The sequence below is a fragment of the Notolepis coatsorum genome (genome assembly GCF_963971535.1).
Source record: "Notolepis coatsorum genome assembly, chromosome: 5".
Taxonomy (NCBI): domain Eukaryota; kingdom Metazoa; phylum Chordata; class Actinopteri; order Aulopiformes; family Paralepididae; genus Notolepis; species Notolepis coatsorum.
Genome location: NC_140169.1, coordinates 206925239 through 206947377, shown reverse-complemented (window position 1 = coordinate 206947377; position 22139 = coordinate 206925239). Strand labels below are relative to the sequence as shown.

Genomic DNA, 22139 nt, shown 5'->3' with positions numbered 1-22139 from the left:
TGTCTGCTTGCCTGCCTGCCTGCCTGTCTGTCTGTCTGTCTGTCTGTCTGTCTGTCTGCCTGTCTGTCTGTCTGTCTGTCTGTCTGTCTGCCTGCCTGTCTGTCTGCTTGCCCGGGGACACTACTTAACGCCGTTTGATCCCAGGACGCCCCGGTTCCCTGGAAAAGCTGAACTCCGGGTCTCCGGGTCGGTCTCCGTCTGGAAGCAGAACAATCAAGTCAGCCATAGCGGACCGTGCCCCGGCTCTCTTGTGCAGCTGCAAGCGGAGCGGACCGCCGCGAGAACCGCTCGGAGAACCTGGACATGTGTCATAGCCACAATTTACGGAGCTGTGTGTTGTGAAACAGATATACGACACCGCGGTACTTAACAAAGTTATTTTGGAAACTGTATATAAGCACTACTGACGGAGGCTCGGCTGCAGTCATGTGCAGCTTCCCATCGGAGACCCTGCTGCAGCAGCCATTTAGTGGCATTTCACTGCATCATACCTGTGACGGAAATATTATCATGTCATATAGTTCTGTGTTAAAATACATATGCTATGTCTTACAACCTTGACTAGTAAATATGATCAACTAGTATACAGCTCAGACACAGGGCGACAGTCTTAACAGTGTCTCTTAACAACGACCACGGTTGAGGAGATATGACATTTGGCCTGGACTCCAGTTTGTGTGTGAAGACATAACAAAGCCATAGACCCATTCTTTGTTTTAATTCTTCTCATCTTCTTGTCATATCTGGTATCTCATGTCATGTCAATCATGTATTTAATGTTAAGTCTGACCAGACCTCTTTCTCACTTTCCGGTCAGACGTTAGTATGTCTGATTGTAAACTGAGCTCCGATGGCTGAGGAACCAGAACCCTGCCTGACCAGCTCTCTCTACCCCAATGTAGACCTTCTCAAGCTTGTCAACATACACATTCTAAATGTTTCATCTCTCCTCACCGCTGTCCTGTGTGTATTCGACCGAGTTTAATGGACCGATGGACGGGAGAAGAGACTCTGCTCGGCGCTCTTCACAAGAGTTACACTTTTTAAAAGCGTTAGCGAATCTGTCTCGTGATAATTCAGACGCTTTCTTTATGGACTATAGCTGCTAGATGAAGTTTAATAACAAGACCTATTACTACTGTGTATGAGTGTTTATCTAATGCCATGGAAAGTAGAAAAGGGGTTGAACCTTATAAGTATATTCCTACTTCTTCTCAAGCATGTAGGGCGCATGGGGTGAGAGCAGGGGTGGGGGAAAAATCGATACGTAGTAGTATCGCGATACTTTGCGTGGCGATACTCTATCGATACAGGGACGCCAAGTATTGATATTTAATTATTCATAAAAAAATAAAAATAAAATAAAATAAATTTGTATAAGGAAGTTGCATTGTTCATTTCAATACTTCATTTCAATACCTGTAATAGTACAGTAGTCCACACACACACACACACACACACACACACACACACACACACACACACACACACACACACACACACACACACACACACACACACACACACACACACACACACACACACACACACACACACACACACACACACACACACACACACACACACACACACACACACACACACACACACACACACACACACACACACACACACACACACACACACACACACACACACACACACACACGTGCATTCAGTTAAGTTAGAATATGACTGTAATACAAACAGTTCAGTTTGTATTAAAGGTAGTCAGGTACATGCAACACAGATTACAGTGTTTACATCTGTCTGCTTGAGAAAATACCATGTTCTGCAATAAAAATTATTGAAGTGAGATGAACAGACTGAACTTTATTTTATTAGATAAAACATGTTGACAAAGTGTTACTTTGCAGTTGAAAAAGATAATACATTTAATTTGAAAAAAATATCGCGATATATTTAGTATCGCAATAGTATCGTATCGTGAGGTCTCTGGCGATTCCCACCCCTAGGTGAGAGTGCGTCAGGAGGTAAAGCGGTCACCTGGTACTCAGAAGTGTCTTTTAGCAAGACACTTAACCCCTAACTGCTCCTGATGAGCAGGTCGACACCTTGTATGGTCGCCTCTGCCATCGGTGTGTGAATGGGTGAGTGAATGGGTGAATGTGAGGCATAAGTTGTAAAGCGCTTTGTATGTTTACTGTTAATTTTATTTATTCTACCTTTTATGTGTGTATTTCTTCTTCTTATTTGTTACATGTTTGCATTTTTTTTATTCTATTCTATTCCAGTGCCAGTTTCATGCACTGTAGTGTACACACATGAAAGTTGTTTCCATCTTTTTTATACTCACCTACCTATTTGTTACGTATAGGTACATTTAAAGGTGCTATAGATAATATTCAGCCACTAAATGTCGCACTAGAGCACCAGCATGTCATTTATCCAATCAGGTGTATTCCATATGGGGAAATGGTAAATGGCTGTATTTATATAGCGCTTTTATCTAAAGTGCTTTACAATTTGTTCCTCACATTTTACCCATTTACTCACACATTCACACACCGACGGCGGAGGCAACCATGCAAGGTGCCAACCTGCTCATCGGGAGCAATTAGGGGTTAAGTGTCTTGCTCAAGGACACTTCGACACACTGCCTGGGAGAAGCGGGAATCAAACCGGGAACCTCCGGATTACCAGACGACCTCTACCTCCCCCCCTGTCGCCCCTGGAAAAGGGAAGTTGTTACTTTCAACTTTAAATGTTACTTTCATTAACCTCTTAAGCCTCTGGCAAAAATGGGGCTAGCTTTGTTTTTGACGATTGCATACCCAAAGTAATTTGCGATTTGTTATACTTTATACTTATAGCACATGCATGAGTCTGGTCTCTTTTGAAGGTAACATTCTGAAGTTTCTTACACAATAAAGAAAAATCACCTTGAGTGCTAATGAAATAGAGTAACAGAGGTTTGAACACACTGAAGTAAAAGTTTTGTGTACTCACATTTCTTTTTATTGGTTGCCAGATGCCTGTTTTTAAGTTCCAGCTGAGAGGTAGTGAGCTGGAAATCGTTCCTTAGCCTGAAGTTGTTGTGACTCCCTCCTCGTCACTTGCTGAGCCTAATCAGGCTCAATCTGGGGCAGCTGTGCCGACTCCAGCAGGTGGGTGCAATCTGAGGCAGAGACACCAGCAGTATAAAAAGCCCCACAGTCTGCCACCCCGTGCTTGATTGTACTGATCACTTGTGGTTAGTCTGCCGAAAGCTACTCATTGAGTAATTTGTGTTATCTCGCTACTTGGTTGCTACTCTGTACACTATTAGTTTTCCCTGTGTTGGTTTTCCCCTAAACAGAGTTTTTATCTCAGCGTTCAAGGAACCTTCCTCTTGATGCTCTAGTCAAAACAATGGACTTCTTCGTCTTCTTGTGTCACCTTCCCCCACTGTCAGCACTCGTCTGTGATCGCTTTCGGAGCAGACGCTCCTTGGCTACACCGGTGGTCAGTCATTTCCGCCATCGGCGGTGACTGCTCAGTTCAGGACCGCTCACAACCGGATGTGGTCACTCGTCCAAAGGGCTCGCCGGATGTTTCGTCTTGTAACTCGAGAATGGAATCACGCAATAGGTTAAGTGTGGTGACGATCGAAAGGCGGCAAATTCAACTTTCCAACAATGTATTGATTGATCCGTGAAAAAGCAGCCAGACGCCGACAGACGAGAGCAAAGTGCTGCGTCGTGCGCGCGAGTGCGTGACAGCCCTATGCTTAAGAGGTTAATCAATATTTAATTTTGGGGGGGGGGGGGGGGGGAGTAATACTTTTATTCCACACCTTTCTAAAAACTCTGTGGATGTATTATTTAAACATGTACAGCAGCTTTTGATTGCTAAATTGTATTTCAGGCTGTGTTGTTGTAGTTGGTTCACATTAGAAACAGAAACAGAAACGTTAGCTAAAGAAATAAGAAATGTCGGACTTTGAACTTTGTGCGTTGTGTGGCGAAGTACGGGTTGGTGAAGGAGTGTGTGTTTGTCCTCCAGCACCAGCCTTGAACTGTAGACAGGGAGGAGGGGGAGATGCCTCTCCAGTATAGAGAAAAACATGCTTTGCCTGCTTTGAATCAAACCATAATACGTACCACATGAGCTGTGAGTATAAAATAGAAGGGAGAGACAACCTGAATTAAGAATTCATACATGTTTATTCAATCTTACTGACTTAATTCTTGATTTTTACTTACTGTCCTTTACTATAGGGAGGTGTAGTGGTTATGTCATTGCCGTTTTTCGTGTTCCACCCTCTGTCCAACCCAATGCATTTCCCCATTGCCCATTTCTAAATCGTCTCGTTTAAAACAAATAAAGCATTAACATTGGCATGGTGTACATTTCTGTGCTTATTCATCCACAAACTATAGCTCAACATGAAAATATTCGCAAATTAATCATAAAAAAGGCTTTTCAATTTCCATGAATTGAAGAATTGTTACAATAGCCGATAATCCATTTTCCCAATGATAAATCCCTATACTACCTACTATGTACTATTCTACTAAGCCTATACTACTACCTACTATGCTAATATGTCTATACTACTCTGCACTCAGAGTGTAGCACTCAAGTTCCACACTGTTTGACAAACAATATCACTTACCCTGAGTTGTACCCTAAAACTCAAACGTGCGATGTCATCAAGTTAGAAGTCTGAAACTGCTCCATAGACAATGAATTGTGGAAGATGGTAAAGCAGACCACTGAGAGCACCCAGGGGAATGTTCTGAGTATACAGGTACATGTTCTGTTCAGAACCAAAAACACTTGGAACTCATTTGGGTCAACAAACATTCTGTGGGTCCACAAAATCACTCTCTCATTCATTGTCTATGGAGCAGCTCCAGACTTTATATACCTGATGACATCACAAGTTTGAGTCTTACTCCTCTGGTTTCTGGCTTTAGGAAGAGAATAGCTCATGTTCACAAATATTGATAGAACCTTCACTAGGCCGTGGAAATAACATAAACCCTTTCACTACCACAGGGGTTAACCCTTTCACTGTGACAATACAGAAGGTTAACCCTTTCACTGCCACACGACAACGGGTTAACCCTTTCACTACCACACTAGTGGTAGTGTGGTAGTGAAATGTTAACCTTCTGAAGTGTGGTAGTGAAAGGGTTAAAATTCTTAATTGGGGTGGTGTTCCCCTTTGATGGTCCTGATGGGAACGAGCATGAGGCACCAGCAGAGGTGATTTCCATCCAATGTAGTTTGATTGTTGTCCCACAGACTAGACCTACAGTACATGTCCTAAATGCAACAGACCTTTGGGTCGATTCGATTGATGTTACGATTGACATCATAAAGTAGCCACAGATTGAGCAATTACAGATTGACGTAATTCAACGAATTAGGTACGTTTTCCCAGGAGAAAAACATTGTCTTTCTTCAGGAGATGTAGCACTCATCCCATGCTAAACGGCAGGACAAAAGGGGTAAATGGAGGGGAAAACATGTTTGGTTTCATTGGATCTCTAAGCAACAACAGCAGGGCGTGGGCGTTCGTGTCTATCCACCATGTTTGATTGGTAACAGACTCAACGGTCCGGCAGTGCAGAAGATAATGGAGCCAGTCAACTTAATAATGGAACATGTTGACTTTATATTGGGTATAAAGGAACAACAACACTGTCTCTCTGTCTGTGTAACGGTTGTAGAATGGGATGTCCTACCCACCATGCACCACCACAATCAACACAAGCTGGATTTGAGTCATGTTGTTGCTATAAGGGAACACAACAACACAGCAAACACAACTGATAGTGGGATTGGATTAAAGGGATTTGAACCAAAACCCAGAATTCCTCATCTTTACTTGTGGAAAATGTAACTGTGCCAAATTCTTTAATTATTCTTGGGCTACGTTCCTTCAGGGTACACCCCACACTCTGCCGTTCCCTTTGTTTCAGCCATATCAAACTGTTGATCGTGTTTAGGCGTGATTCAGGTTCAGTTGAACAGTGTTACTTTTTCCTGTTTCACTTTTGCTTTGAGCAACTGTGTGGGTGTGTGGTCAGAGGAGGGTAGTATTTACCACAATGGAACACAGAGTAGTAGTAGTAGTAGTAGTATTAGTAGTGGTAGTGTGTAGTGGTGGTATAGTAGTAGTAGTAGTAGTAGTAGTAGTAGTAGTAGTAGTAGTAGTAGTAGTAGTAGTAGTAGTAGTAGTAGTAGTAGTAGTAGTAAGTAATGTGTAGTGATAGTATTCGTAGTATTCGTAGTAGTAGTAGTAGTAGTAGTAGTAGTAGTAGTAGTAGTAGTAGTAGTAGTAGTAGTGGTAGTAGTAGTAGTAGTAGTAGTAGTAGTAGTAGTGGTGGTGGTAGTAGTAGTAGTAGTAGTAGTAGTAGTAGTAGTAGTAGTAGTAGTAGTAGTGATAGCAATAGTAGTAGTAGTAATGGTATAGTAGTGGTAGTGGCAGTAGTAGTAGTAGTGTGTTAGTGGTAGTACTATTAGTAGTAGTAGTAGTAGTAGTAGTAGTAGTAGTAGTAGTAGTAGTAGTAGTAGTAGTAGTAGTAGTAGTAGTAGTAGTAGTAGCGGCAAGCCGTTTTAACATTTATTCCCATTTTCTAGCTAGCTGGGTACCTAGCTAGCTCATTCACAATGACAATTTTGCGAATGAACTAGCTGGGTACCCAACTAGCTCATTCGCAAAGATGACCTAGCTAGCTGGGTACCCAGCTAGTTCATTCACAAAGACACATTTGCGAATGAGCTAGCTCACTACCTAGGTTGCAAATGTGTCAGCTAGCTGGGTACCCAGCTAGCTAGGTAGCACGTGTCTTAGCTAGTTAACTAGCCGGCTTTGTCCCATAGGCTTTACACCAAATTTTGCCTCAGCTAGTAGCTAGCTCATTCGCAAAATGGTACCCAGCTAGCTAATGTGTCAGCTAGCTGGGTACCCAGCTAGCTCATTCGCAAGGACCATTTTGCGAATGAGCTAGTTGGGTACCCAGCTAGCTAATGTGTTTTTGCAAATGAACTAGCTGGGTACCTAGCTAGCTCATTCGCAAGGACCATTTTGCGAATGAGCTAGTTGGGTACCCAGCTAGCTAATGTGTTTTTGCAAATGAACTAGCTGGGTACCCAGCTAGCTCATTCACAAAATAGTCCTTGTGAATGAGCTAGCTAGGTACCCAGCTAGTTCATTCGCAAAGACACATTAGCTAGCTGGGTACCTAGCTAGCTCATTCACAAAATACTCCTTGTGAATGAGCTAGCTAGGTACCCAGCTAGTTCATTCGCAAAGACACATTAGCTAGCTGGGTACCCAACTAGCTAGCTTGTCTTTGCGAATCAGCTAGCTGGGTAGCTAGCTAGCTCATTTGCAAGGACACATTTGTGAATGAGCTAGTTGGTTAACCAGCTAGCTGATTCATGAGTCTTTGGGGGCGGGGGTGTTGGTGTTTGGGGGCGAGGACCAGGCCAGCGAGGCCTCACCTCCATACTAGTATAGCTGGGCAGGCATAACAGAGTGTGAATGAGCTAGTTCGTTAACGAGCTAGCTCATTCGCAAGGACACATTTGTGAATGAGCTAGTTCGTTAACCAGCTAGCTCATTCGCAAAGACCATTTTGTGAATGAGCTAGCTGGGTACCCAACTAGCTCATTCGCAAAGATGACCTAGCTAGCTGGGTACCCAGCTAGCTAATGTGTCTTTGCGAATGAACTAGCTGGGTACCTAGCTAGCTCATTCACAGGAACAATTTTGCGAATGAACTAGCTAGGTACCCAACTAGCTCATTCGCAAAGATGACCTAGCTAGCTGGGTACCCAGCTAGTTCATTCGCAAAGACACATTTGCGAATGAGCTAGCTCACTACCTAGGTTGCAAATGTGTCAGCTAGCTGGGTACCCAGCTAGCTAGGTAGCACGTGTCTTAGCTAGTTAACTAGCCGGCTTTGTCCCATAGGCTTTACACCAAATTTTGCCTCAGCTAGTAGCTAGCTCATTCGCAAAATGGTCCTTGCGAATGAGCTAGCTGGGTACCTAGCTAGCTAATGTGTCAGCTAGCTGGGTACCCAGCTAGCTCATTCGCAAGGACCATTTTGCGAATGAACTAGCTGGGTACCCAACTAGTTCATTCGCAAAGATGACCTAGCTAGCTGGGTACCCAGCTAGTTCATTCGCAAGGACCATTTTGCGAATGAACTAGCTGGGTACCCAACTAGTTCATTCGCAAAGATGACCTAGCTAGCTGGGTACCCAACTAGTTCATTCGCAAAGATGACCTAGCTAGCTGGGTACCCAGCTAGTTCATTCGCAAGGATCATTTTGCGAATGAGCTAGTTGGGTACCCAGCTAGTTCATTCGCAACCTGCGAATGAACTAGTTGGGTACCCAGCTAGTTCATTCGCAACCTGCGAATGAACTAGCTGGGATGAGTAGCAACGTCTGGGGGCGGACGTCTAGGGGCGTGGTACATGACGTAGCTGCTGGTATTTGCATTTCAATGATAGGGCAAATTTGATTGGGTCATTCTGAAGTCTGGGGGCAGGGCTAGGCATACAGAATTACACTACAGCCCTTTCCGTGAGTAGGGGGTATCTGCAGAGCCGCAGAGCCAGGCTGGACGGGTTGGAGGCGGTCTGGACAAGTATTAGTGGTCTGGACAAGTATTTGCACTACTGCGCACCATTTTCAACTTCACTTTCGTCTCGTTTACATAGGTACATAGACAGTAATGTTACATCTAGACATTTATGACATGTAATAGAGTAAACTTGTAAATAGACAGTAATGTTACATCTAGACATACCAGATCTAGTAATAATAATAATAATAGTCCCTCAAACTGCAGGACATGTAAACAGTCAAGTTGCAGAACAACTGTTTGCACAAATGAGAAAGAACAATTACTTTTTAACGCAGCAACTACCATCGACCCATCTGTTCCTGATGAGAAACATCCTAGAACACTTCAACAACAACTATATGAATTGAAAATGGGGGACCCTGATGGAAACAAGACAAACGTCTTTCTCAGGTCTGCATCCCCTTAACAATTGTATGTATTGAGCCGTACTGTATTGTACCCATTCTGCAATCTGTTAAATAAAGTTTTCATTCATTCATTCATTCAACAAAAACAAGAAGCGAATGGACAACATCAAAAAGTTATTTGGGACGACAGCGGTGGCAATAAACAGCTACCACCAGGCTGTATTGGGTACATTTTCTACTTGCACTTGCATTAAAGATATTTAATGCATTAATCCTGTTTTTAATTGATCTAGGAAATAATGTATAAATGTCTTCATTCATCAAGTTCACTGTTCCTTACTAAGCTGTGTTTGTCATCTGCTTACAGTGTCACATATATGTACAGTTTATTCCTACTCCTATCCAAGCTCCGGGAGGGTCATCAAAGAGAAGTCGGGTCATCAAAGAGAAGTCGCCTATTCTTAGTCCTTGCCCCACAATGGTGGAATGAACTACCCACCCCAGTTAGGACAGCCGAATCCCGTCTAATCTTTCGCCGTCGACTAAAGACTCACTACTTCAACCATTATCTAAATAAAAATAATCTAACCCTAACTAACCTTACTGTCATGCTCTTGTCCTAATAAACTAACCTACACTGTAGCACTCGACACTTTATGAACATTGTTACTGAGACGAAAGTTAAGTTTACTCTATTATTACTAGATCTGGTATGTCATAAATGTCTAGATGTACACTTTATGAACATTGTTACTGAGACGAAAGTTAAGTTTACTCTATTATTGAGATCTGGTATGTCTAGAGATGTAACATTACTGTCTATGTACACATCATGTCTAGATGTACACTTTATGAACATTGTTACTGAGACGAAAGTTAAGTTTACTCTATTATTACTAGATCTGGTATGTCTAGATGTAACATTACTGTCTATTTACAAGTTTACTCTATTATTACATGTCATAAATGTCTAGATGTAACATTACTGTCTATGTACCTATGTAAACGAGACGAAAGTGAAGTTGAAAATGGTGCGCAGTAGTGCAAATACTTGTCCAGACCACTAATACTTGTCCAGACCGCCTCCAACCCGTCCAGCCTGGCTCTGCGGCTCTGCAGATACCCCCTATTGCTTTCCGTGCACCCCGGTTCTGTTTATAGTCCCCAGCTCAACAAATTATGTGTTTTAAAATATGTTGCGACCGTCGGATTGTTGTTAAAAACGGAGGGATACTAGCTAAGGTGTGCAGGAGTTGGCGTATATAAGTTGATTGCTTTAAAACGGAGAGAAATGTCGTATTTACGCTGTTGTACGGGCTGATGGACGAAAATCTTTGGTTTTAGCCTAACGTATGGGGTGGTGTTCAATTCGCGAGCGGGTAAGGGGCCTACGTAATGTTTAAAGAACAACATCTAAGGTTATGTGGAATTTACAAATCTAGATGTGAAGAAAGATTTTGAAAAGATGTTTTAATTTTCTTTTAAATTAGATAAGTTGCCGATGAGGAATCGTTAAAGGACGTGGCGAGGAGAGATGACGTATGTTCGCTTCGGGTTTGCGCGATGAGCTCTGGGTATCGTAGTTTTAGTGTTTAAAGTTATGCCGTGTTTGTGAATGTTAAATGTGGGGAATGTTTGTGCTGCTGTGACACATTAAAGAACAACATCTAAGGTTATGTGGAATTTACAAATCTAGATGTGAAGAAAGATTTTGAAAAGATGTTTTAATTTTCTTTTAAATTAGATAAGTTGCCGATGAGGAATGTTAAAGGACGTGGCGAGGAGAGATGACGTATGTTCGCTTCCGGTTTGCGCGATGAGCTCTGGGTATCGTAGTTTTAGTGTTTAACGTTAAGCAGTGTTTGTGAATGTTAAATGTGGGGAATGTTTGTGCTGCTGTGACACATTAAAGAACAACATCTAAGGTTATGTGGAATTTACAAATCTAGATGTGAAGAAAGATTTTGAAAAGATGTTTTAATTTTCTGTTAAATTAGATAAGTTGCCGGATAAATTGCGATCGTTTTACCGGAAGTGGTCACGGACTCACGGCTTCTCAAACTACATTGTTCTACCGTCAACAATGTATTGAATGATCGGGAGAAACACACATCAAAATGGGTGAGTAAATAAGCTGACAATATTAGCATAGATGAATAAATAGCTAACGTTATCCAGTTGACATTACAGATCATAGCTTTCATAACGTCAGCTAACGTTAACGAAAGTAGAGTAGGTTTCATGTTAGCTGTACTGGTTGTTCATAGCTTGCTAGCTAGCTAACGTTACCTAACGTTAGTATATCGATAGCCTAATTTAACGTTAGCTATTTATCCATACTCTAACTACAGTAAATGTCTGGATGTAACAGTACTGTATATCTGTATGTCGTGTATGTCATGATGAATTGAAAATGGGGACCTGATGTAAACAAGACTTTCTATCTCTCTGTTATGCAACCCCAATTAGCAGTTGTTTTTACTGTATTTATTCTGCAATCTTAAATAAACAAATCAAACCTTAGCTAATTTCCCCCCATGATGTGATTGATTGAAAACGTTATTAACAGATTGCAGAATGGGTACAATACAGTACGGCTAAATTCACACAAGTACTAAGGATGCAGTTTATGACATAAAGATATACAGTACTTTGTAAGAAAACGAGATAATAAAAGATATATACATCCGAAAGAGACTATATTATTCTCATGTACAATGAAGTTGTGATATTTTTCTGTATTGTCGCAGTGAAAGGGTTAACCCGTTGGTAGTGTGGTAGTGAAAGGGTGTATGTATCTAGATTTTTAAATCCATTTCAAGGTACATTCACACACTGTCATACTTTTGTTTCTGAAAGACAACTACTGTTTCATATTGTGTCAGATTCTCAGATAGTGGTCCCCGCCACAACCGTGTCACCTAGTACTTTCTACAAGCTGGGCAATGACTCCTTCAAACTGGTGGCCCAGAAGATGAAGTGGGACGAGGCCAGGAGGCAGTGCCAAGCAGACGACGCATATCTGGCCAATATCCTGAACCCGATAATACAAGCCTTCATTACCCTGCAGATCCATAAGTTATTATCCATAAATTATTATTATTATCTCTGTGTGTGGCGTTAGGCGCTGAGCGTGGCACGAATAAATTATTTTTCAGCCCGCTTTTGTATCGTGCATAAGAACACAAATACTCTCGATAATCTATAGTTTATTTGAAAACTATTCATAAATCAGCCGGAAAATGACAATGTGTTTTGTGTATTCCAGTAAATGGCTATTTTCGTGGAATTTCTCTGAAATTACTAGAACTCTCCGAAACTATACTCGTATTCAAAACGGTATAAAACGGAAATGTACTGATGAAAAAACAATCCGTTTTGTACATCTTTGACTGCAAGCAAGTCATTGATAAGCGACGGGTGTATTAGACACATAGCCATAATTTAAGATATAGTTTATGCATTCGCAAATGTGCTCGTCCTCCCATTGATTAACGTGGTGGCATCCAAGCGATAAATTGTCATATCCGGCTGGCAACCAATGTGTTAACCCTTTCACTGCCACACGACAGAAGGTTAACCCTTTACTATCACGCAACCGACGGCGATGCTTCATCATTAGCATCATTAGCTCTGCATCCGTGGAGCTAATGATGGAGCATCGCCGTCGGTTGTGTGATAGTAAAGGGCTAACCTTCTGTATTGTCACAGTGAAAGGGTCAAGGACACTGGGTCAGACAGTTGTTTGTTCACAGAGGATCTTGTTCTCTCTTGTGACTTCTCTTTTCTCAGACTGGCGGCCGGTTCAAGTGGGTGGACAACTGGCCTCTTTCATAGTCAAGTCAAGTCAAGAGTTTTAATTGTCACGGCATACAGGTATACAATGAAATGCGGGTGGTCTTGCCCGCAACGATATGCAATACAGTGGTACAACATATAATAGAATCCAATAAAAAAAAAAAACATAGTGCAATAAACAGGTACAGGTAACATGGTGTGACATCTCGGTATCTGTACATAGTTATTTACAGAGCATGAAGGACATGCTACACCAAATGGGGGAGAAACGAGCCTACAATGAACGACGCCTGTGTCAGGGCTCTACAGTGCGAGCAAATTGCTCGCATATGCCCCTAAAAATATGTGTGTGCGAACCTGCAAAATCAAGTACTCGCACGGCGTGCGAAGTGGGGCCGGCGAGTGCAGAGTACAGCCTCATTCGTCCTTTTTTTTCTCCGCTGCGAGAATCGTTAAAAAACTACAAGTCCCACAGTTCACAGCCGCATAAACGTTCCAATCACAGTAGAGTTTCCTGTGGTCACGCGACTGGAAACTGAAAGTAATGTTTAGCGTCAGCATAGATATATCTATGAGCGTCAGTGTCTGAGTCAGACAATACAGCCATGTCGAAGCCCATTCATTTTTATTTTGCGCGAAAGATACCGGAGAATGAGAAGTCAGGCGAGGCAGCTCATGTTACAGAGGTGATAGTTAACCAAGATACTGACGCTAGCCAGCATGCTAGCGAGGCTACACCCACTACTACCCCCACTGTAGCACCCAATGTACCCACTGTAGCTAACTAGCTAACGAAGCTACACCCAATGTACCCACTGTAGCTAACGAAGCTACACCCAATGTACCCACTGTAGCTAACGATGCTACACCCACTGGAGCCGGAGGGAAGACATACAAATTTAACGTGAATTGGCTAAACATTTTCCCATGGCTAGAGTTGGAAAACAATGTCATGTTTTGTAAATATTGCAGAGGGCAGAAACAGGCAGGCAATACGCCCTTTGTGTCGGGAAACCCGCACCTGAAGAGATTCGGTAGTAAAACACAACGTCTCGCGGCGGCACATCCAGTCATCCAGTGTAGAGATTTGTACATATTGAGAAAGGAGAGACCATCCTTGTGAGTTTGTTTAGCACACACACACAGTGTGGGCCAGTGACTTTGGTGCTATTGCACAGTTCCGTTCCCATTTGAACATGCACATACAGAGTACTACTATACATGTACATTTATTTTTGTTTAAAAAATGTGAGTTTGTTAATAAACTCAGTTACTAGAAAAAAAATTCACTGTGCTCCTAAATTTCTTTGTGTGCTCCTACATTTTTTCATTTAGGAGCACCTGTGCCCCTAATGAAAAAGGTTAGCGTAGAGCCCTGTCTACATGGACGTGGACCGAACGTGGAAGACGGCAGCATGCAGCAACAGCCACTACTCTCTCTGCAAGAGGTCACCAGGTCTGAATATCTCTATATGATAATAATAATAATAATAATAATAATAATAATAATAATAATAATAATAATAATAATAATAATAATAATAATAATAATAATAATAATAATAATAATAATAATAATAATAATAATAATAATAATAATAATAATAATAATGGTAATAATAACTTAATTTGCATAGCACCTTCACAGCAGTAATGTAGACATAATGGACATAAAATAGACATAGGCATAATATTAGCATGCAATTAGCATAAAATAGTGCAGTGCAATAAAATCGCTCTAATTTACAGTACAATAATCACTGTGCATGTAATGAGTATAAGTAGCAGTGTATTAAAAGGCTAAGGTGAACGAGGTACGTATTTAGCTTACTTTTGAAAATATTTAGTGATCTAGCCCAGTGGTTCTCAAACTGTGGTACGCGTACCACTAGTGGTACTTGGTGGTACTGCTGGTGGTACTTGAAAACATTTCCAAAAAAGCTAAAAAAAGAAAAAAAAGAAAAAAAATGTGTGCAGTCAGGCCACTGAACTTAGAAGCAGGCCAGGCCAGTGTTTCTGGTTGCGGCGGCGCGATAGTTAGATAATCTAAGTGGGGAACAACCAGGAGATCACTGTGACAGAGAGTAATGCAGTCTAAACAGTCATAAATCTTTAATTAAACTATAAATCTTTAATTAAACTTCAGCCCTGATCATAACCATTTATTTTTAGATTTCTTGTAATGTCAGATAAAAAATGAAATACTCCCACTTTTCTGAAAAGAGTTGGTGTTAAATCTGACATTACAAAAAATCCATCAAAATATGTGTTGCTGCTAATCATTGACACATGCCTAGCCTGTAATAATCTCCCCCAGGAAAATGTACTTTGCATTTGATATATTGAAAATATTTTACTTTTTGTGTTTTTTTAACAATAATTTGTGATGCCATCACACAAACTGGCATTTAAAGGGTAAACATTCAAAAATTTATTGAATATGTGTTTTCTTCTTTTTTACAATAATTTGTGATGCCCATCACAAACACTGGCATTTAAAGGGTAGCAATGCCTGCACCAGAATGCAGGAAATTAAGTTTTTGTAACAAAATAAGTGCGTGTGTGTGTGTGTGTGTGTGTGTGTGTGTGTGTGTGTGTGTGTGTGTGAGAGAGAGAATGACGGACAATTGCTTGCTGTGTGAGAGAGAGAGAGAGAGTGAGAGAGAGAGATAGAGAGAATTAAGTACATTTGCTGAAATACAGTTGTTCTTAATTTTCTCACTTGCTATGTGAGAATGTTAGTTATTATGTTCTCAATGCCCCTTGCATTGTATGAGTTGTGTGGAAGCGTTTGCTAGTTCTAGTGCTATCCCTTTGTACATTGTGGCTGTGTCTGACAAAAGTTAACAATAAATAATGGTATCAGGAATACATTTGCCTCCTGCATGAACTGTGCATAGCTGAATAGACTGTATTTTAACGCCGGTCATATGGTGGTACTTGGAGAGCCAGCTACGTTCTCAGGTGGTACTTGGTGTAAAAAGTTTGAGAACCACTGATCTAGCCTAATGTCCATAGGGTGTTCCATGGCTTTGGTGCATCATTCGCAAAGGCTGCCTCCTTGATTTTCTTTTGGCTGTGGTTGGGAACCTTCAATAAACCAGTAGTCATTCATTAATTTGGCCGTCCTCAGACGGGTTCGCCAGTGGAGATTCCAATCATCCCGATCCTCCATACATCCGACCAGTTCCGTAGGGCTCTCCACACCTGCGTCCTTCCTCAGTATGTCTACATATGTTAGTGTGGGACGTCCTCTTGGTCGGGGCCCGTGTGTTGCCTCCCAGAGCACCAGCTTGGTGTGGGACGTCCTCTTGGTCCCCGTGTGTTGCCTCCCAGAGCACCAGCTTGGTGTGGGACGTCCTCTTGGTCGGGGCCCGTGTGTCGGCTCCCAGAGCACTAGCTTGGTGTGGGACATCCTCTTGGTCGGGGCCCGTGTGTCGGCTCCCAGAGCACCAGCTTGGTGTGGGACGTCCTCTTGGTCGGGGCCCGTGTGTCGGCTCCCAGAGCACCAGCTTGGTGTGGGACGTCCTCTTGGTCGGGGCCCGTGTGTCGGCTCCCAGAGCACCAGCTTGGTGTGGGACGTCCTCTTGGTCCCCGTGTGTTGGCTCCCAGAGCACCAGCTTGGTGTGGGACGTCCTCTTGGTCGTCCCCCGTGTGTTGCCTCCCAGAGCACCAGCTTGGTGTGGGACGTCCTCTTGGTCCCCGTGTGTCGGCTCCCAGAGCACTAGCTTGGTGTGGGACGTCCTCTTGGTCGGGGCCCGTGTGTTGGCTCCTCCCAGAGCACCAGCTTGGTGTGGGACGTCCTCTTGGTCGGGGCCCGTGTGTTGACTCCCAGAGCACCAGCTTGGTGTGGGACGTCCTCTTGGTCCCCGTGTGTTGTCTCCCAGAGCACCAGCTTGGTGTGGGACGTCCTCTTGGTCGGGGCCCGTGTGTTGCCTCCAGAGCACCAGCTTGGTGTGGGACGTCCTCTTGGTCGGGGCCCGTGTGTTGCCTCCCAGAGCACCAGCTTGGTGTGGGACGTCCTCTTGGTCGGGGCCCGTGTGTTGCCTCCAGAGCACCAGCTTGGTGTGGGACGTCCTCTTGGTCCCCGTGTGTTGACTCCCAGAGCACCAGCTTGGTGTGGGACGTCCTCTTGGTCGTCCCCGTGTGTTGACTCCCAGAGCACCAGCTTGGTGTGGGACGTCCTCTTGGTCGGGGCCCGTGTGTCGGCTCCCAGAGCACCAGCTTGGTGTGGGACGTCCTCTTGGTCAGGGCCCGTGTGTTGCCTCCCAGAGCACCAGCTTGGTGTGGGACGTCCTCTTGGTCGGGGCCCGTGTGTTGCCTCCCAGAGCACCAGCTTGGTGTGGGACGTCCTCTTGGTCGGGGCCCGTGTGTTGCCTCCCAGAGCACCAGCTTGGTGTGGGACGTCCTCTTGGTCGGGGCCCGTGTGTTGGCTCCCAGAGCACCAGCTTGGTGTGGGACGTCCTCTTGGTCGGGGCCCGTGTGTTGGCTCCCAGAGCACCAGCTTGGTGTGGGACATCCTCTTGGTCGGGGCCCGTGTGTCGGCTCCCAGAGCACCAGCTTGCTAGTCGGAAGTACCTGGTGTCGGTGGCAGTGACCTGCAAGTTTCATCCTCCTGGATGCCACCTTGTCGCTCAGCCTTGGTAGTCCCCCGTACAGATGCTTGTTGGTTACATGCTCATTCAGAACGCAGTTTCCCGCCTGATCTCAAACCTACCGAAGTCGGCCCATGTCACCCCACTTCTTAGGGACCTGCACTGGCTCCCCATTGCCGCACGAATCCGCTTCAAGGCCCTCGACCAGGCATATCGTGCGGCAAAGGGAACGGCTCCCGCCTACCTCCGGTCAATGGTCTCTAACTACACACCCTCAAGACCCCTATACGCTCTGCATCTTCCAGCTGCCTCAGACCTACTCCTATCCGAGCTCCGGGAGGGTCATCAAAGAGAAGCCGCCTATTCTCAGTCCTTGCCCCATAATGGTAGAACGAACTTCCCACCACAGTTAGGACACGCGAAACCCATCCAATCTTTTGCTGTCGACTAAAGACACACTTCTTCAACCAATATCTGAAATACAATTAAAAAATATATCTAACCCTAACTAACCTTACTGTCATGCACTTGTCCTAATATACTAACCCAGTGGTTCTCAACTTTTTTACACCAAGTACCACTTGAGAGCGTAGATGGCTCTCCAAGTACCACCATATGACCGACGTTAAAATACAGTAATTAACTCTATTCAGCTATGCACAGTTCACACAGGAGGCAAATTTATTCCTAATACCATTATTTATTGTTAACTTGTACGAAAGGGGTACTAGAACTAGCAAACTCTTCCACACAATTCTCAAACAATGCAAGGGGAATTGAGAACATAATAACTAACATTCTCACATAGCAAGTGAGAAAATGAAGAACAACTGTGAAAATTAAGAACAACTGTATTTCAGCAAATGTACTTCATTCAAACACTCTCTGAATGAACACTCTCCATCTCTCTCTCACACTCTCCATCTCACACACTCTCTCTCTCTCTCTCTCTCTCTCTCTCACACATGCACAAAGTGTAACAGGCGAGGGATAATACAGTTCAAACAAATAAGTGTATTTCTCTGTCTGTCAGATTCTATCTCTCCCCCACTGTGTCTCTCCCTCTCCATCTCTCTCCCCCCTCTCTCTCCTTCTCTCTTTCTCTCTCCCTCTATCTCCTTCCCTTTCTCTCTCCTTCTCTCTCCCTCTCTCTCCTTCCCTTTCTCTCTCCCTCTCTCTCTTCCCCCTCTCTCTCCCCCTCATTCTGTCTCTCACACACACACACAAATTTTGCGTGGGCTGATCCATAGTGGGCGAGTGCCTGCGGTCAACCGCGGTGGCGATCAAACTAAAATATTTTTATTGTTTGCGGTTAATTTGCGACCTGGTTAGTTAAAATACAAATATAATTAGCATAATACCGCCGATATCCTGCATCAAATCCCGACTCTTTCCAGAGGGATCTTCTTCCAATCAAATAAAGTCTAATCCGACGGCAGTAACAGCATAAGGATGAATGAATAGTGATGTGGATGTAAATCAACAAAACACTTGTAGTCCATTCTAGAAGTGACGGAAGGCTTTGAGAAACGAGTGTTCAGTCGCTCGGTATAGTGTGTGGCTACTTACCAGCTTTCGCTATGCAAAACTTAATTTAGTCTCTTGAAACCTGTTTTTTCATGCATTAGTATTATCTCATCCCGATTCTCCTTATTTCAGGTGAGTGGCACTGGATCGACAACAGCGTCGTGGACTACACCAACTGGAAAGTCGGGTATCTCATGATGCAGCAGTTAAGGTGTTGATACCATTCAGCACCACATATCTGTGTGAAGCTGGCTTTTCATCCATGCCGGCTCTGAAAACAAAATATAGGGCCAAGTTGAGCCTTGAGGATGACATGCGTGTTGCCTTGTCAAAGATCTCCCCACGTATTGACCGTATTATTAGCCAGCAGCAGCAGACCTCGCATTGAGCTAGAAATGTCCACTGAGTGAACTAGTGCTTATTTTCTGTATTTATTTATATTTTTTGAGAAATGGTAACTTGGTGATTATATTCTGTATTTAAAAAGAATACATGATTTTCTGTTTTTGAGAAATGGTCAAACTTATCCAAATATGCTATTTTTATGGAGAACAGTGCAGCTGCAACAGATAGCACTTTAGTGATCCTTTTCTGTATTTAAAAAAAATACATGATTTTCTGTTTTTGAGAAATGGTCACACTTATCCAAATATGCTATTTTTATGGAAAAGTGTGCAGCTGCATGTGCAGCTGCAACAGATAGCACTTTAGTGATAATTTTCTGTAATTATTAATGCTATTTGATTTACTAATAACTACAAGCAGTGTAATGTCAACAGTACTAAGCCATTTAGACCTGAAACACCTGTTAATAATGCATTATATAGCCTGCATATACACACAAATGTGTTTCCCGGTTTCTTAAATAAACATTATTTTGAAAGCAAGCACTTTTGTCATCATTGTAGCAAAAAAGACAGGACCGGAAAAGTCTTTATCGTATGTAGGGGTGACCCCCCCCCCAACCACCTCCAATGTACAGTCCCCCCCACCCCACCTACCCAACCTCCTCCAATGTACAGTTTCTACGTCAAATGTATATACTCTCTTTTCTGGACTATTTTTGTATCACAAACAGTACTGTATTTGCAAATCTGGTCAATCTGGTATGTCATAAATGTATAGATGTAGCAGTACTGTCTATCTGTGTGTCATGTATGTCATATATGTCCTGATGAATTGAAAATGGGGGACCCTGATGTAAACAAGACGAAAGCCTTTCTCTGGTCTGCATCCCCTTAACAATTGTGTGTATTGAGCTGTACTGTACTGTACCCATTCTGCAATATGTTAATACAGTTTTCAATCAATCAATCATTCGGTCATGTTGCATTGCAACTACCGCCCTGTTTCTATTCTTATCTCCATCTCGAAAGTCATGGAAAAAATAGTCTACGAACAGGTCGAAAAGTACCTAGCGGAAAAAAATCTAATCTACGAATTCCAATCTGGCTTCAGAACATCCCACTCCACTGACACATTGATTGATTGAAAAGTTTATTAACAGATTGCAGAATGGGTACAGTACAGCTCAATGCATACAATTGTTAAGGGGATGCAGACCAGAGAAAGACTTTCGTCTTGTTTACATCAGGGTCCCCCATTTTCATCATTCATCATCAATTCACCTGCTCTATTTGAACGACCACATCAAACAAGAGGTGGACGCGGGCAAATACTGCGGCATGGTCATGCTGGACCTACAAAAGGCCTTCGACACTGTCAATCACTCCATTCTGATTGAGTGAGCTGGATGCAATCCTACCTGCAGCTGTGTTTGTCGACGGTGACTTGAAATGCAAAGCAGTTGAATATATATATATTCCATGAAATATGACAGAATCAACAGACGAATATTTATGTGGCGATAAAATACAAGACTTTGAATGCGATATCGACCCAGAAAGACGTGTTTAATTCCATTGAAGCCAATTGTAATTATTATACTGAGTAACAATTTTGTGAATGTATAGTATTAGATAACACATTTTCGTTAATACATTTCAAGGGGGGTCTATGTAGAAGACGTCAATGCTGCTTACAATACTTTTTTGAATATCTATCGGACACTTTACGATAGGCACTGCCCAATGGTTCAACATAAACAAAAAAGTAATGACAATAGAAAACCATGGATAACAAAGTGGTTAGAGAATGCATGTAAAAAGAAAAACAAACTATAGAGATTTGATCAAATGTAGAAAAAAGGCTGCTGAAACTAAATACAAAGTGTATAAGAATAAGTTAGTATTCATTATGAGATGGGCCAAGAAAGATTATTACAATAGATTGTTAGGCGGAAATAATAAATAAGGTAATGGAAAATAAATCAGCGTCCATAAAAATGCCTAGCCATTTCATTAGTAATAGTAAGACTATAAAAAACATGAATGAGGTGGTTAATGAATTCAACAATTTTTTTGTGAATGTGGGGCCAAATCTGGCAGATGCCATTCAAAAACACGATGAACCATTACAGGAAGGATGGAGAGGAGATAGTAAAGTACTGCAGTCTATGTTTTTGGGAAATGTCAGTGAAGCAGAAATCATATCCATTGTATCAAAGTCAAAGAATAAGACATCCATTGACAGTGATGGGATAATAATAACTTTATTTGTATAGCACTTTTCATACAGAGGTTGCAGTTCAAAGTGCTTCACAACAGTAGAACATACAGGCATAAGCAAGCATAAAAAATTATAAGAAAATTTAAATACAAAGAGATAGAGATACAGTAATACAAATCTAGTCCCTTTGCAGGTTGATGTGAACACAACATGCAAAGAACATGCAATACAAAGATAATAAACGTACATACTAATTGTGTAGTAGTTATTATTATTGTATTAATATTCTACAGTATCGGCAGATCGCTGCCATCTCAAATGAATCTTCTGTACATCCCTGCAAGAAAGCCATTGAGAATATATATAGTGTGTTATTTAATTTCTTTAATCCATATGTGTTGTCTGGAAGCACTTTGCCGTATTCTATTATAATATTTTTTTGTTTGTGTTGTATGTTACATACGTCTGGTGGCAATCAATTTCCCCATTTGGGGATTAATAAAGTATATTCTCTCAAATCATTTTCAATTCTCCGTTTTCTATCAACAAATCTCGCATATCCTTGTCAGACAGATTGCCATACATGTCCTATTACATTCTAACATAACTTCAGCCATTTCTCTACTCTACTACTGTAACGTTGAATCTTGAGACGCAACTATATTTGAACGGAACTGCAAACTTGAA

General features: G+C 42.5%; 2 long non-coding RNA genes across 2 annotated transcripts; both read left to right on the top strand.

The window, feature by feature from the left end:
• Window positions 1-10596: 10596 nt before the first annotated feature.
• On the top strand, window positions 10597-12796 carry LOC311228890. The gene is made up of 3 exons (XR_014619705.1): window positions 10597-11085; window positions 11850-12042; window positions 12757-12796. It is a non-coding gene; the product is annotated as an uncharacterized lncRNA (long non-coding RNA).
• Window positions 12797-12807: 11 nt separating this feature from the next.
• On the top strand, window positions 12808-19144 carry LOC311228891. Its single transcript, XR_014619706.1, has 3 exons — window positions 12808-12840; window positions 14098-14218; window positions 19017-19144. It is a non-coding gene; the product is annotated as an uncharacterized lncRNA (long non-coding RNA).
• The last annotated feature ends 2995 nt before the right edge of the window (window positions 19145-22139 follow it).